We start from the raw sequence: 18144 nt of genomic DNA on the forward strand, positions 1-18144 counted from the left end.
GGAGATTTGCAGCGTATTATTTCATTCTGCTTAAAAATTAAATGACATTTGAAGCTGCATTGCTCCTCTGCTCGTCTCTTTTTCACGTGTGAAGTTCGCATAACAGAAATCTGATGCGCGTTTTCAAATTGTGCGTTTAGTTATCTAACATTTCACTTTACACCCGAATATATAGCTCGCGTTAACGTAGATTTCGCGGAAAAAATCTCTAGGCACAGATGAACACCCTTAATCGCGCGTTTCCGTCGTGACCTGAAAAATTTTTTCCGTGTTTATTTTTCTTCCTTGTACATTGCGAAAAGTAAGTGGAGCCGAAGAAGAAAATATTGACATCGAGCTACTAATTGACGACGTAGCGTCGGAATTTCGTAAAAATAAAATTTTACGACGACCTGCGAAAGAATTGGTTTCGCTCCTTTGTAAGGGAGAGTAGTCAAGAAGAATAGAAAAATATATAGGAAAACTTTATCGACCATAAGGTCTGCATGTTCAAGTGTAGCTTCATTTACAAAATAGTTGGTAGGTTTAGCCCCGAATGTTAGTCGCTGATGAAGCGGGTCGGGATTGTGGGTAGCATTTATACTTGTGAAATTTCCTTCTGAGATGTCTTCGTGTTAAATCCAGTTCTCATTCCAACATAATAGTGAAGTAATGTAATCGCTTGTACAATGTGTTCGGCACAATGCGGGTTTATATCTAATGGGCGATGTAGTAATCTCTATTTATTACATGCTATACCAAAAGCATACTCAACACACTCACGTGCGTAAGTTAACAAATGGTTCAAATGGCTTAAGCACTATGGGACTTTACATCTGAGGTCATCAGTCCCCTAGAACTTAGAACTATTTAAACCTAACTAACCTAACGACATCACACACATCCATGCCCGAGGCAGGATTCGAACCTGCGACTGTAGCAGTCGCGCGATTCCGGACTGAAGCGCCTAGAACCGCTCGACCACCGCAGCCGGCTCTTAAGTTAACAATTTCTCACAAGTCAGCTGATTTCTGTCGTAGGGTCTGATAAAATTTACCATCAGCGCAAATGCTTCATGACCTACTGTCACGTAAGGAAGTGGCATGCCGGAATCTGTGAAACTTCCTGAGTCCCTGTCTTTTCCGTAAGCGTGAATGTCTACCCAGATAGGCGATAGTCAATCACTTAGTGTCACCAGCACTAGAGAAAAAAGTATTATAAGTGAAATATACGAACTTATATGTTCTAGATTTTTTCTGATATGTTTAACCATTGAGACTACCGATGCAATCTGCATCTATACTCTGCAAACCACTGTGAAGTGTATGGCAGACGGTAAGTAACATTGTGCCAGTTATTGGGGTTCTTCCGTTCCATTCACATATGGAGAGCGCGGGAACGATGATTGTTTAAATGTCCTTGTGCGTGCTGTAATTAATCTAATCTTGCTCTCGCGATCCCTACGGGAACGATCAAGAGGGTGTTATAGTATATTCGTAGATCCATCATTTAAAGTCAGTTCTTTAAATTTGATGAGTAGGCTTTCTCAGAATAATTTGCGCCTATCTTAGACTGCCAGTCCTGTTTCTTCAACACCTCTGTGAAACTCTTCCACGGATCAAAGAAACCTGTGACTATTTATGCTACCCTTCTCTGTATACCGCAGGGATGTCCAACCTGCGGCCCCTGGGATGCATGTGCCCCAAAGCAAGTATCAATCGGTCCAACAAGAGAGCATCTATCACGTGACCGGAAAAAACTCATAAAATTCAGTTTATGTAAAGTATGAAGATTGGCATATATTATCAATCTGAAACTTTCGCCACACGATACCAGTCTTCTTTTTTTCCTGCGATATCGCTAAGTATATTATGTGCAGCCCAGAAATACTCGTCCTCTTCCAATGAGGCCCAGGCAAGCTAAAAGAATGGGCACTCCTCGTATACGTTCAGTATGCCCTGTTAGTCCTATTTGCTAAGGGTTCCCACACATTTAAGCAGTATTCTAGGCTAGCTCACACGAGTGGTTTGTAAGAAATCTCTTTTGTAGACTGACTGCTTCACCCATGACAACCTATGTGATCATTTTACTTCATATCCCTAGAAAGTGCTACATTTGTATGAGTTGACCAATTCCAGCAGTGACTTATTAATATTATAGTCACAGGATACTACGTTTCGTTTTGTGAAGTGAAGTGCACAGTTTTACATTATTGACCATTTAAAGCAAGTGCTAATCTTTGTATCACTCTGATATCTTATCAAGATCTGACTGAATATTTATTCAGTTTCTTTTAGATGGTACTTGGTTATAGTTAACTGCATCATCTGCAAAAGGCTTGAGGTTACTATTAATACTTTCTGCAAGGTCATTAATATACAACATGAATAGCAAGGGTCCCAACATATTTCCCTGGGGCACACTCGAAGTTACTTCTACATCTATAGATAATCGTCCAAGATAACTCACTGCGTCTTTCCTACCAACACATCCTCAGTTCACTCGCAAACTTCACTTGGTACTCCATACGATTGTAGTTTTAGTAGTAAATGTACGCGACGTACTGCTTTTTGTAAATCAAGAAATACTGAATCTGACTGCGTTGATCCAAATCTCTCAGTATGTCATGTGAGAAAAGTGCAGGTAGGGTTTCACATAATCATTAATTTCGGCAGCCATCCTGTTAGGCATGGAAGACGTCATTCTGCTCAAGATAACTCATTGTGTTTTAGCTCACAATATGTTCTAAGGTGGCAGGGGTAAAATACAGGGAGCGAAAGGCCATTTACAATTTGTACAGAAACCAGATGGCAGTTATAAGAGTCGAGGGACATGAAAGGGAAGCAGTGGTTGGGAAGGGAGTAAAACAGGGTTGTAGCCTCTCCCCGGTGTTATTCAATCTGTATATTGAGCAAGCAGTAAAGGAAACAAAAGAAAAATTCGGAGTAGGTATTAAAATCCATGGAGAAGAAATAAAAACTTTGAGGTTCGCCGATGACATTGTAATTCTGTCAGAGACAGCAAAGGACTTGGAGGAGCAGTTGAACGGAATGGACAGTGTCTTGAAGGGAGGATATAAGATGAACATCAACAAAAGCAAAACGAGTATAATGGAATGTAGTCGACTTAAGACGGGTGATGTTGAGAATATTAGATTAGGAAATAAGACACTTAAAATAGTAAAGGAGTTTTGCTATTTGGGGAGCAAAATAACTGATGATGGTCGAAGTAGAGAGGATATAAAATGTAGACTGGCAATGGCAAGGAAAGCGTTTCTGAAGAAGAGAAATTTGTTAACATCGAGTATAGATTTAAGTGACAGGAAGTCGTTTCTGAAAGTATTTGTGTGGAGTGTAGCCATGTATGGAAGTGAAACATGGACGGTAAATAGTTTGGACAAGAAGAGAATAGAAGCTTTCGAAATGTGGTGCTACAGAAGAATGCTGAAGATTAGATGGGTAGATCACAATACTAATGAGGAAGTATTGAATAGGATTGGGGAGAAGAGAAGTTTGTGGCACAACTTGACCAGTAGAAGGGATCGGTTGGTAGGACATGTTCTGAGGCATCAAGGGATCACCAATTTAGTATTGGAGGGCAGTGTGGAGGGTAAAAATCGTAGGGGGAGACCAAGAGATGAATACACTAAGCAGATTCAGAAGGATGCAGGTTGCAGTAGGTACTGGGAGATGAAGAAGCTTGCACAGGATAGAGTAGCATGGAGAGCTGCATCAAACCAGTCTCAGGACTGAAGACCACAACAACAAACAACATGTTCTAAGAGTCTACAACAAATAGATCTCAAGGATACCGGAAAATAGTTTTGTGGATCACGTCTACTATCCTTGTAAACAGGTGTGACAGTGCTTTCTTCTAACAACGTCTCAAATCCTTAAGATGTTTCATCTAGATCATTTCGCATACTTCAGTAATCATCCCAGATATTGTGGATTTTGCAATTTTATATGAGCAGTGTAATTTCACAACTGAACAACCTCTTGTAAGATAATCTGGAACTGAAACAGCCTGCGAGAGTAACCGCACCGCGTAACCCGCTCTACCGCTCATCTGAACGCTTTTGAATGTTAGCGTTACGTCAACACGCGTGACATCTGAACTTGGCGCTTTTTCCAATACTCAGAACAGTTCAGTTCAGGAACTCGATCTTCTGGATAGCCGTCAACTTTCTCAGCATGCTTGTAAAATGACGGCTGGTTAACGTATTCGTTTATTTTTGGGAACAGAAAAAATCCCATGGGGCGTGTACGGGACCATTAAGTATTGTTGTCGGCCAAAAATACACTAACAACCAACAAAATGTGAGCAGCAAGTGCATTGTCGTGATGCAAAAGTTATTAATTTTTTCGCCACGAATTCAGGAGGTTTTTTAATTTTATTTATTTTTTTTATCAAGGGATGCTTCTATCAAACGACTTGGAAATTGTAACTCGTTTGACTGCATGTCAAAGACTCAGTGTGCACTATTAACCTTCACATTTGATCGTAGCTGTCGAACTTTTTTCGGTCTTAGCGTTCCACTGGGACGATTAAGCGTTCATTACGCCAGATCTGTAAGTCTACGTTTCGTCACCTGTTGATACGTTTCAGCTGTTCTGCATCGTTGTGGACTCCATTTAACGACTCTCGAGCAACTCGCTTTCGTTGCTAATTTTGTTCGAAATTCAACATTTTTTGGAACAAATTTTGTCATCGCTCGTTTCATACCCAAAATATTTCATGGGATGAGCCAACTGATATGTCAGCGACATCTATGATTTCTCTGATTCTTATTCGGTGATCGTTCATAATGAATCTTTCACATTTTCCACAATTTCATCAGTTGACATGCCTGGGCACTAAATGCTTTCGACGTCTTCAACTTCTTCACGGCCTTCTTCTAAAAGCTTGTACCACTAGAAAACCCTGTTTTACTCAAAGGAGATACATCAAAAGAAATATGTAACGTGTCTAATGCTTTCTTGCACGGTATTCCTATCTCATAGCAAAATGTAATACAAATTCTCTGCCCCACTTCTGTACAAAATAATCGCCGATATTAGCGAAACATGTATTACCTTTCTGACAGCACACGGCGGACTAAATATACAATATGGTTAACACTTTACAGATACATTTCAGACATGTTTTGCAACGTAACAACGTAAAAAAAATCTAAATTTATGCCTATTCTGCAATTCACACAAAGTGCCCGGCAGAGAGTTCATCGAACTACTTTCAGACTGTTTCCCTACCGCCCCATTCTCGAACAGGGAAGCGAACACTCGAATTTTTCAGTGCGAGTTTTAATTTCTCATATCACGATGATGTTTTCCCTACGTAGACTGGCGTCAACAAAATATTCTCGCACTCAGAGGAAAAAAGTGGTGATTGAAATTTCGTAAAAAAAAATCTCGCCCTCATTCAAAGGAGGAATATGGTGATTGAAATTTCGCGAAAAGATCTCGCCGCAAGGAAAAGCGCCTTTGTTTTAACGATTGCCACCCCAATTTGTGTTTCATATCTGTGACACACGCTACCCTCTTTAATGATAATACAAACGGTACTGCCCTTCATTGACCTTTTTCGATGTTCTCCGTCAATCCTATGTAGTACGGATCCCATACCCGTGGAGCAACATTTCAGGAGAGGACGAACAAGGCTATTGTAGTAAATCTCTCTAGTAGACCTTTTGCGGCTTCTAAGTGATCTGCCAATAAAATGCAGTCTTTGTTTCGCGTTTCCCCCAACATTTTCTCTGTGATCGGTCCAATTTAACTTGTTCGTGCAGTAGTTACAATACCTAAGTATCTAGTCAAACTGACACCTTTCGGTATGTGTGATTTATCATCTAACCGAAATTTAACTGATTGGTCTTAATTCCCGCGTGGATGACTTAACGGTTTTCCTTGTTTAGAGTTAATTGCCACTTTTCACACTATACAGATTGTTGTTGTTGTGGTGTTCAGTCCTGAGACTGGTTTGATGCAGCTCTCCATGCTACTCTATCCTGTGCAAGCTGCTTCATCTCCCAGAAGGTACTGCAGCCTACATCCTTCTGAATCTGTTTAGTGTATTCATCTCTCGGTCTCCCTCTACGATTTTTACCCTCCACGCTGCCCTCCAATACTCAATTGGTGGCATCAAGGGATCACCATACAGATATCTTATCTAAAACATTTTGCAGTTGGTTTTGATCTTTCGATTACTTTATTAGAGAGCATTATCTGCAAATGGTGTTAGAGGGCTACTCATACTGTCTCCTAAATAATTTATATCGGTTAGGAACAGTAGAGGGCCTATAACACATTCTTGGGAGCGCCAGATATCACTACTGTTTTACTCGATGACTTCCCGTCGATTACTACAAACTGGACCTTTCTGACAGGAAAACATTAATCCAGTCGCACAACTTAGACGAAACTATAAGCACGCAGTTTGACTAGAAGTCGCTTGTGATGAATGGTGTCAAGTCTTATGGAAGTCTATAAATATGGAATCAATTTGAGACCTCCTGTCGATGTCACTCATTATCTCCTGTGAATAAACAGCTTGTTGGGTTTCATATCAAAAATATTTTCTTAATCCGTAGTGACTATTTATCAATATATCGTTTTCTTCTAGGCAATTCACAATGTTCGAACAGATTATATATTCCAAAATCCTACTGCAAAACGACGTGTAGAGATATGTGTCTGTGCCTCAGCCCATTACTCTACTCGAATCGGGCTATTTACAAAATTCCCGCTACTTGTTGAACACATCTCGTAGTTCTCAGTAAACATACCCGGAATACCAGGACTCCAGAGAGTGGGAGCAGGGGTGTCACTTGGAACTTCCATTCTCTTAACTAGTAGAGGGTCAGTCAAATACTGATGAAACGATGTAGAGAAGGGATAAAAGTAGCACTGCTGCGTTAAAAATTTAGGAAAAATTGCCATGCCCTAACACAGGATAGATGGAAGACAGGGGTTTAAGGTCAGAGTGCAATTTCCGAGCGGTGAGGAGAAATGCGGAAAGACAAACTCCCAGTGAAGGCAGCTTGATTACTTGGATCAGCGCCAAACACTGTCTCAGGGCATCTACGAGAGATGTGGATTTTGGGACTCGACAGGATGCTTACAGCAAGAGTCTGGTGAGTCGTTCTGGACCTTAGAGCGCCTCTGGCCAATCATAATTAGATTCCTCCCCTACTTTCTCCCCTACTTTTACTCGGTAGGTAGGGATGCTTCTTGATTTTACATTAACAAACTCCAAGTTTGGTATCACAGGATATATACGCTCTGGGCCAACCGGGAAATCCGGGGAAAACCCGGGAATTATTTCATCCGGGAAAAAACCGGGGAAAACGCGGGAATTTTTCGTTTTAGTTTTCAGTTAAATTTTTGTAGTTTTGACTGGTAAGAACTGATACTCTAACAAAGAATTTTCCTTTAGCCCGTTACTGCAATATAATACTGCAGCAATAAAATATAAACGAAGGAAAAAAAATAAAACTTAAGTTGCAAAGGAAATGCGCCATTTACAGCAACAAAACACTGTGCACACACAAGCGCCTGTCAACAGCAAAATGTGTCAAAGGCTTTAGGACGAAGACCATGCAATACTTCATAACAACAAACTGCTTCCGATGGGCGTGACGTCACAGGGCTCGGGTTATCATTAGGTTCGTTTGAGCAGTTGCCAGCGGGCGAACCTGACAATAACCCTGCTTCGGGTGGTTCGGGGGGAGGGGGGGGGGGGTGAGTGGACTGCTGTAGTCTGGCCTGTTGTGGGGTCGTGTACCACTGCGGGGACGAAGCCTCTCCGTCGTTTCTAGATCCTCAGTTCCATACAATACAACGTTCTGTGTTTGGTGGAATTAGAAAATATACTTTCTTAGTACGAAAATATGCAGCGTTCATGTTGATGCAAATCAAAGATCTTCCCAAAACGCAATTTTTTTCTGGGGTTTGTTTCCTGAAGTGGCGGGAGGTTCTACGCCGGTGTATTTCGTGTCCGTCATTTATTTCTAATTTCTTTGCTTTTTGAAATAACTCCCTTGCCAGTTCATTTCTATTTTCAGTGATTAATGCTACATCATCCTCAAAGATCAATACATTTATTTTTATTCTTATGCTAATTCCTTCCTTTGCTTCAGTTGTTGCATCCATGAAAATATTAACCACAAAAACTAAAAAATAGTTAACTAATAATATCATTTACATGGAGTTCTATGGCACCCGCGCATTCCCTCAGAATTCTGGTGGCTGATACCGAACAGCTTTTGTGCGACGACAGTGAGGAAATTCGTGGAAAACAGACCGGAAGTTGTAATTTTGTGCTTTATTTTTTTAGCAACTCTTGCAGTATTTCATGTTTTAAATCATATCGCTGTATGTGAGATATTAATAAATACAAATAATAATATACAGTTATAAAAAATTGATAGTACATTACACTATACAATAATTAGTTAAAGATTAAAGTGATACGTAAAATGTAAGTTTCGTATGTCTAGGGCCTCCTGTCGGGTTGACCGTTCGCCGGATGCAAGTCTTTCTATTTGACGCCACTTCAGCGACTTGCGCGTCGATGGGGGTGAAATGACAGACCATTCATAATTCCTTGCAACGGATAAAATCACGCACCAAAAGGGAGTTCTGCGGGCAGGCGTGTTTTTACATCTGAAAGATGATGTCTATTAAAAATTCACGCCAGCTGCATAACAGTGGCGCTAGGAGTTAGCTTTAAATACAAGCTGTAACGGACCTGAGCGTTTGTTACCTTTGAGACTGGACGTGGCGAGTTTATGTTAAGGTGATAAAAACGTCATTATCAACACCTCACTGAATTTAAACGAGGTCGTGTAATTGGGCTACCAAAAGCTGGATGTTCCTTCTGCAATATTGCAGAAAGAATTGGCAAGGAATGTAGCCGCTGTACATGTTTGCTGGAAACGGTGGTCACGAGAACGTACGGTTGCAAGAAGAAAGGGCTCCGGACGGCCACGTGGCACTACCTAAAGGGCAGACCATCTTCGGCCTTGGCGCATCGTACTGCATCTGCAGCAACAATCTGTATAGCACTTGACACCATAGTGACATAACGAACTGTTACAAATCATTTACTTCAAGCACAGCACCGACCCAGATACCCTGTAGCGTGCATTCCACTGCCCCAAACCATCGCCATTTTCAACTTCAGTAGTGTCAAGCGATAGCCCATTGGAGAGCGGGGTGGAGGTCTGTTGTGTTTTATGATGGAAGCCAGTTCTGCCTCGGTGCCAGTGATTGCATGTGTTGGTTATAAGGAGTCTAGTTGAAGAGCCTGCAACCAACCTGTCTGTCTGCTAGACACACTGGATCTACACCTGCAGTTACGGTCTGGGATGCGATTTATATGACAGCGGGAGCACTCTCGTTGTTATTCCACGCACTCTGACTGCAAAATTTGTACGTCATTCTGGTGATTCGATCTGTTGTGCTGCCATTCATGAACAGTTTCAGGGGGTGTTTTCCAACAGGATAACGCTCGCCCAAATACCGCTGTTGTAACTCAATATGTTCTACAGAGTGTCGACATGTTGCCCTGGTCTGCTCGATCACGAGATCTTTCCCCAAATCGAGCACATATGGGACATCAACGGACGACATCCACAACCAGCGCCAACCGTCCCTGTTATTGACCGACCAAGTGCAACAGGCATGTACTTCCATCCGGCACCTGCACAGCACACTGCATGCATTGCATGCTTGTATTTAACATTCAGGCGGTTGCGCTGCTTATTAATGTACCAATATTTCACATTTGCAATGTTTTATCCCGCGCTTCCATTACCCTGTGATCATGCAATGTTAATCATTTAAATATGTTACCTAGACAAATGTATTCACAAAATTTCATTACTCTACAGTAACTATTTCTTTATGTTGCGTTTTTTTCCTTCAGCGTACATTCTGCTTTGGATTAGTCCTTCTCAAGAGGTCTATCAAATTAGATGGTTCAAATGGCTCTGAGCACTATGGAACTTAAATCTGTGGTCATCAGTCCCCTAGAACTTAGAACTACTTAAACCTAACTAACCTAAGGACATCACACACATCCATGCCCGAGGCAGGATTCGAACCTGCGACCGTAACAGTCACGCGGTTCCAGACTGAAGCGCCTAGAACCGCACGGCCACACCAGCCGGCTGTCAAATTAGATCTCTAAAATAGCAACTTAAGTTGTAAAGCAAATACAGTGCTATTTTTGCACACTACATCTGCAGTAGGAACACTGCTTATCGATGGTAGGCAAACCTCGTGAATCTATCTGTGAAAACTCAATAATTCCAGTAACCAGTAACTTCATTATCATAGAGATTTGAAAGTGCATGGGTTTCTCTGATCTGCCAGTAACTAGGCTTCTACTATATATTTACACATGTAGCAACGTTACCTGTATCAGTTTATGGATCCTTTAAGTAACAGTTTTTGATTCCCCTGAAAAATTTAACAAAATGGAGTTGCGAGTTTTATTTAGGAGTTAACCTACAGTGCCTTCGACGCAAATGTAGCCTTGTCTTTAGTGACGTAACGTTAGTACCCGCGGGACTCGTAGTCCCGTGTGTTTCCGAATACTCGTCTTCAGTTTGTGTAAAATTACGTTGTTGCTAAGCGTGGGTCGGTATATTCTTTTTCTGGTCAGGTGACGCGAGCCGCAATGTTTACAGCGCTAAATAATCGGGCAGGGAAGCGTCCACATGGCGGGCTAATCGCGCCAGTGTTGGGGCGGTGCGTCGCTGTTGTCACCTCTACAGGCTGGTGGCACTGTTGCCTAAACTAAAAGCTTAGTTTCGCTGTAGCAGCAACAAGATCAGACCATCTGTTCTGCGCAAATGGGACGCCTTTGGTGCTCTACTCAACTCTAGGACTTGAGCTAGCATTTTTATCAAGAGTCGTTTGCAGTTTTTTAGTTCCAGAACATCAGTTCAGGTGAGTTATACTGCTCTTTACGCATTCTCCACAAGTTAATACCGTAGTTCATATTCGTGCACGGTACGTGTAAACAATATGCAAAAATGCTTGGTGGAGACTTGTCCATTAGCTAATATAGGTGTTGTCAATTTATATTCAAGTTTTAGCGTTTGTGAAGAAAAGAGCGTTGAATATGGCAAACCTAGACTTCGGGCTACACTAGAACTCAGTCTGTGCCCACAACAAAGACTTCCGGGAGAGTCCAATATTACACTCTAGTCACTTAATATACTGCTAGCTATTTCTTCATTAACTCATCTACGAATCATTGCATACTTACAAATACATTTACAAATCAATAACGCTAATACAAAATATTTTACGGGCGGCATAAGTTAAGTGAACTTAGACATTTGTTCCAATACGCATGACTTCCTGTAATTTGAAACCGTTAATTCGTTAACAGTTAGAAATGCTGAAACTAGTTTTTGAGTATACAGTTCACAATGGGCACGTAATTTTGTTACATAGCTAATACTCTGTAACTCATGTATCACACGAGATATTGCAGCAAGTATGATCCTTTTCAGTGGAACTTATACTACTTTAACGGCATTCCAAAGCTCTTGAAAAGATGAGTACAGTGATTGGACCATTTGTTAAGGTTGACGTTGAAGCTTTTTGCAAAAGTAGCCAGAAGATATTCTAAAACCAGGCTTATTGTAATTCAACCCGACCCAAAAGCTCATGATTCTTTTTTAAACTCAAAAAATTAGTAAAATGACTGCAATAAAACGGACGTGAATTTATTTTAGTGATATTGTGTTTTAACCTTTCATGTAAAATCAGAAACACAGTTAAGTAACAATTGTACTTCAGTACAAAATAATTAACTTGATGCATAATCGTAAAGGCTGTAAAGGTATAGACTCTTCAGGAAGCTTGCACAAATTTATAGATTTTTCTCAGCTCTTTTTTCTCCTAAATTTTGACCTAACAAGACCGTAGATAGAGAAAATTCTCCCAGTGGATGCAAATAATTTTTTTTCTTAGGTAGGTGTTCAGTATATTTTACATGCCGTGGATGCAAAGAATTCTTTTTCTTAGGTAGGTGTTCAGCGCATTTTACCTGCCGTGGAAAAAATGGAAATGCAAAAAATAAGGTAAACTCGCCTTTATAATATGGATATTGTGCTGGAACAAAGCATGAATTTTCACAAATACGTAGTCTCTACGTAAAACCATGTGCTTAAGTAAAGGATTGTGATAATTATGCATGCTTCTGGCCGCCAACATAAGAAAACTTCATTTACCGACTTAAGGCTGTATAATTTATCAATTTTTCCACTAATAAAGCAATTGTAAAAATGAGTTAGTGTTTTGAATAAATTAATCATAAGAATTAAAATTTAACTATTTAAATGTTAATGCGAATCCACAAAAAAATAGAACCCTTTTTGGCCCACTGAGGGATTTTCATAGTCGTGGCTGAAACTAAAAGGCAAAGGAGCTAGAATCGGCTATTCTGATGTACCACCCACCAAGTGGGTTTCTCATGCCACGTTTCGTCTTCATATGCGACAAGGAGATAGGCCTACGCTACTAAGGTTAAACGTAATTCCTCTGTGCTAACGTATTATAGCGTATCAGAAGGGTCTGACAAAAACTATTGCGTATATGTGTACTCACTCACATCTGGTGAACATATTTTGTGTAAACACGTAAGCAGTCTTAAACGTCTCAAGCAGCGATAAAACTAAATACGAAGGAGCCACTTGGCAGTGCTAACACTGCAGTAGCCGATCTGTCCGCCCTGCGTCTCAATTTTAGCTCGTTTTAACGTTATTATTCCGAACGCAGACATTAACTACTGTCATACAGCATGTAGCAAAAAGGTGTTATAGCGCTTGCCGGCACTGTTATACGACCACTACGAGAGTCGCGGTAATTGTACTTTAGTTTCAAGATCTAATATTCAGTACAATTACAACACCCTCTTACCTGCTAGCTGTTGACATTGGATAAACTGTTTGTTCATTATGAGCTTTAAACCGAATAACCTGAATCGTTAAAACTGACACTGTAGCACGTTCATCGAATAGCGAAGTATATAACAGATCGAATATTGACTCTGAAATTTTAGTCTACCAAATAAGAGAGCGTCTGTAAAATTTGGGAGGTAGGAGACGAGATACTGGCAGAAGTAAAGCTGTGAGGACCGGGCGTGAGTCGTGCTTCGGTAGGTCAGATGGATGCCGGCACGGTAGCTCAGCGTGTTTGGTCAGAGGGTTAGCTGCTCTCTTAATAAAAAAAACTGAGTTAATGGATCAACGACGAACTGAAACGGGTGTCTTGCGACGTCCGCCCCGAGCAGGTAAAACGAACAAAATGATACTAAAAAAAAGATGGTAGAGCACTTGCGCTCGAAAGGCACAGGTCCCGAGTTCGAGTCTCGGTCGGGCACACAGTTTTAATCTGCCAGGAAGTTTCATATCAGCGCACACTCCGCTGCAGAGTGAAAATCTCATTCAAGATAACGAAAACTTGCACATTCTATCGAAGTTAGTCACCCGTTTTTAGATCACAGTCCCTTTACTTTCGTAAGTAATTCAGTGATGAGGATAACAAGTAATTCAAACGTATTATAATAGCAATAATCTATGGCTTTTATTCTCCGTAAAATTACTTCACCTTTTAATAGCGTTCCGCGTGGCTGCATCCCAATGATAAATTAAACTTTTGCCATCAAATAATTGTGAAGATGTATTTTATCTGATCCACTCAGTAAGCTCTAATGGCGAAGTGACGTCTAAGCAAAATCTATCGCAGAAGTGAGGATCTTAAAATGGCAGTTGTGCCTTTTATATTTTCTAATTGTCAGCAGTAGAACGAAAATAACTACAGCTATGTTTGAACTACGTGCACAAACGTCTATGATATCTAACAGATTCGAAAATAGCTCGAAATAAAATACGGGCGTCTGGCGAAAGACACCCGGGAGGGGCCCGCGGTTCACGCGGCACGGCAACCGGTCGCATCCGCCGGCCGTCGCCGCGCCCAACTCTCTTGACACTCATCTGCCGGTAGTGGGCTGCGTCCGCCCTTCTCCTGAACTGAGCATAAACAACGTCTCATCCGATTAACTTAAGCCTACCTATATTTTACAGCAGGTGATGGAAATCATGTCCCCTCTGTGGTAAGAGCAGCCTGTCATATCCTGAACACATTAGCAAACACTCGACGAATTCTGGCCGCCGAAATCTGGGAATTGACTAGCAGAACACTTCGTATTGTTGTCACAGAGGCGATGTGTGGTCTTCCATTGCCCTGCATGAAGTAATCGTACCTCTTTTCATTAGGTGTATGTTCTCGAAAAAAAAATGGAGTATATTGTTCACATATCTATCAGAGCGTATTGTTTCGTGGAAAAAGATTGGTCCAATAATTCGTCTTGCACTAATTGCCACCACACTCCTGTTTTCATGAAGATTTTCGGGGGTCCAACGTCGATTGTTCCGAGAACTTTCATCCTCTGAGAAACGCAGCCACGCTTTGCTTTTATTTTGTATGGTTTGAATTACAGTTTGTGCACAGCTTTGTGGGCAGATGCTATTGACACACGAGTCTGAAGTGCCAAACGGCGCAGAGGTTTTCTCGGACATCTTTTCAAGGCCTCCCCTATTTCGTGTAATTTATGTCTGGTCAATACACTCTAGGCCTTCAATTGTGTAAGGCAGATCCAGTCTTTTGAAATTTCTTCACTAATCTGCGATCGAATCATTGGGAACATGCACGCCGGGGATTTTCGAGTGGATTCAAGCTGACATTCCACATACAGTTCCGTTTTTGCGTAGTTGAACACCCGTTGAGCCTTCGTGAATACCATACCGAATGCGAACTCGATAGGAAACTCAAAACAGCCGGACACTCAGTCGACAGTATAGAAGACAGGAGCACGGATGCCGTCTAGCAACAATAGTTTAAACGATGAAACTCGACAAAAAAAATCTTTAAAACACCAGTACACTCGCACGGTGTATGGGGCATGCGCAAAGTATAGGTGTCCGAGAACTACGCTTAGTGACAACCAGCAGACGCAGCGGCGAAAGGCGCAAACGCGCCGCCGCGACCCACGGACCTCACGGGCGTCTTTTTGTGAGACACCCTGTATGTTATAAAAGTGTGGACGAACTTTCAGGAAACATTCCTCATACACAGAGGAATAAAATGTTATATGGACATGGTTCCGAAAACGCCTTATTTCCATTTTAGAGTTCGCTTTCTACTTCTCTTCATAATCACATTAATCATGGGAAACACATAGTAACGTAACATAACCAGCATTACGTGAAACGTTTCTTATGAAATGTTCAAAATAGCCTCTAGGTTTTTCAAAATCGCCTCTAGGTTACGTTTGACTGGAGTGTAATGTATAGTAACTTCTAATTCGTAGCTCAATTGCTAGTGTTTGTTGTTCCAATTAAACGAAGGTAATGTTGACTCGTGACTCATATGCCACTAACTTTACCAGCATCACGCACGTAGCACCTGATGTTCAATGTCCGTCGAGGACATGGTTTCCGGTACACTGCGATGGAAGTGTCTCCAGATACGGAGTCGGCAGATGCCATTTGCTGTACGGATTATTAGATGGCAACAGCTGTGGCGCTCAACGTTTGTATCGGTAGAGGTTTCCAGAAGGACGGCGACCCGACAGGAGGACGTTTGAAACAACAGATCGTCGTCTTAGGGTGAACATGCGATCTTTTAAACCTACTACTCGTGGCTATGGGAGGCCTAACTTGAGCATTTCATTTAGGTTTGGTGTTACATACTGTGCTGATAAGGTCTTTTCCGGTATGTTTCCCACCATTAATATGTTGACGAGTCGAAGAAACTGAGTTCTAACTTGGAAATACAGCGTTTTCAGACCCCATGTCCGTATAACGTATTTTCTTCCTCTACGTGTGAGGAATGCCTTCTAAAAGTTAGGTTGGTTGGTTGGTTGGTTTGGGGAAGGAGACCAGACAGCGTGGTCATCGGTCTCATCGGGTTAGGGAAGGATGGGGAAGGAAATCGGCCGTGCCCTTTCAGAGGAACCATCCCGGCATTTGCCTGGAGTGATTTAGGGAAATCACGGAAAACCTAAATCAGGATGGCCGGACGCGGGATTGAACCGTCGTCCTTCCGAATGCGAGTCCAGTGTCTAACCACTGCGCCACCTCGCTCGGTAAAAAGTTAGGCTATACAGTTTTGTTGCACCCTTTATATCACGAGACACATCTGAAAAACTTTAGAATTCCGTTAGAAAATACACTGTTCCGTTTAAAAAACTTCGTTTGAGATAAGGGTTAAGTGGCCTCTCATTGTAAATATTTTTATAGCGCCGATATGTTATTCGCGAAAGGTTCCGCCATTGTGTTGATATTCAAAATTTATCGATCAATGTTGATCTACTTTACATTGTTTATTATTGTCTGTTTTGCAAGTACAAAAAGCTCATGCCTTCATATTGCAAGTTTTCATCCTCGTTTTCTGGTGAAGTCGGCGGTATTTGCAAGAAGCTAAGGAGATATTTACATAGAAAAATCCCTTGCAAAAACAGGTTTTTCACCGCAGAAATCCGGGAGGAAAACTTGCAATTCGAAAACACGAACTTTTTCCGCTAGCTAATCACCAAATAATGAACAATCTGAAAATGATCAACGATGGGGGCGGAACTATTCAGGCCATAAAAGCAACTGTGCAACTGAGAGGATAAAATAACCAATAAATTTTAAATAACTACATTTGTGGCATCATTTAAACTTCTCCTCAGCCAGTGGTATACGATCGTCCACCACACAAGCTACGTAATTATAGCTCGTATTTTTATTCCTTCGCTCTTAAAAAAACTGTCACATATCCCATCTTCCGATTTGACATATTACAATATATTTAATTAGCGGATCCGAGAATGCTTCGAAATTGCAAAACATGTAAGGGAACTGGACATACGTTCTAATCTCCTCCTCCCCCCTCTCTCTCTAATTTTATTACTTTGGCATATAATAATAACGAATATTAGCATTAATTAAACTGGGCATTGGTGAGGTATAATGCAAATCAGTAGGCACAAAGTTTCAAACTGAAAACAATCTCCACAAACAAGCACGCTATGTCTATTTCGTACATTGTTAGAATGTTTTGAAAACTAAAGCAATATTCCTTTCCAGTTCACGTGAACACAAAAAGCATCTTCTTCTGTGCATTTTTCTTATGTGGATGGTATCAATTTCCTAGCCCCTTTTGACGCCACATGTAGCCAATGCTTGTAGGTCATTTTTTTGCAAATTTGGAGTGTTGGCTCTGGAGTTCATATGTGGACGAAGTTCTAGGGCCAGGTGATATTCTGAATGTTGATTTGATAACAAACAGAAAGCATCTATAGCTATAACATCCGTTACATTAAATTAAGCTTATCCATTACGGATAAGTCACTTTTTTGAGTAGTTATTATTCCATGAACCGGTTTTCAAACCTTTTCAGGTTCAACTTCAGATGGTTTTCTGGAAGTTACATCACTATTTCTAGCATAATGCTGGGTGCTGACTCTGTGACAAGAAGATGGAACACGCTTTAATGTATTGCTATGAATATTGTCTATCAGTCGATATGGATACAAGACTTACTTTTCTACCTACAGCGACAGTATGGGCGGCTGTTTTCCGTTCCAACTGGTCATCAAAATGGAAGCAGACAGATGAACACTAACGGAAAATGGTCGCCAATACTGTCACAGTAAAGGCAGAACTAAATCTCGCATCCACATCGACAGATAAACGAAAGTCATAGCGATACATTAAAGCGTGTTCCACCTTCTTGTCACAGAGCCAGCGACCCGCATAATGCTAGAAATAGTGATGGAACTTCCAGAAAACCATCTGAAGATGAACCTGAAAAGGTTCGACAACCAGTTCGTGGAATAATAACTGCTCAGAAAAGTGACTGGTTGCAGTTTTATGTATTTATATCCGTTACACACTCCATAAAACAAACGGCCATCTGCAGATCTGTCTTTTGCAAGTGTAGGTACGTACTTTTTGGCCAAGAGAATTCACACATGATTTTGTTTTGCTAGAAAATCAAGTCACTCATGGTTTATTCTTTCTGTGAGTCTCATCAACTGTGGCGTCGAGATGCATGGAACTTATTAATACCACACTCTTATTCTTCTTTGGTAGGTAAC

The sequence above is a fragment of the Schistocerca americana genome, chromosome 8 (assembly GCF_021461395.2).
Source record: "Schistocerca americana isolate TAMUIC-IGC-003095 chromosome 8, iqSchAmer2.1, whole genome shotgun sequence".
NCBI classification, from domain to species: domain Eukaryota; kingdom Metazoa; phylum Arthropoda; class Insecta; order Orthoptera; family Acrididae; genus Schistocerca; species Schistocerca americana.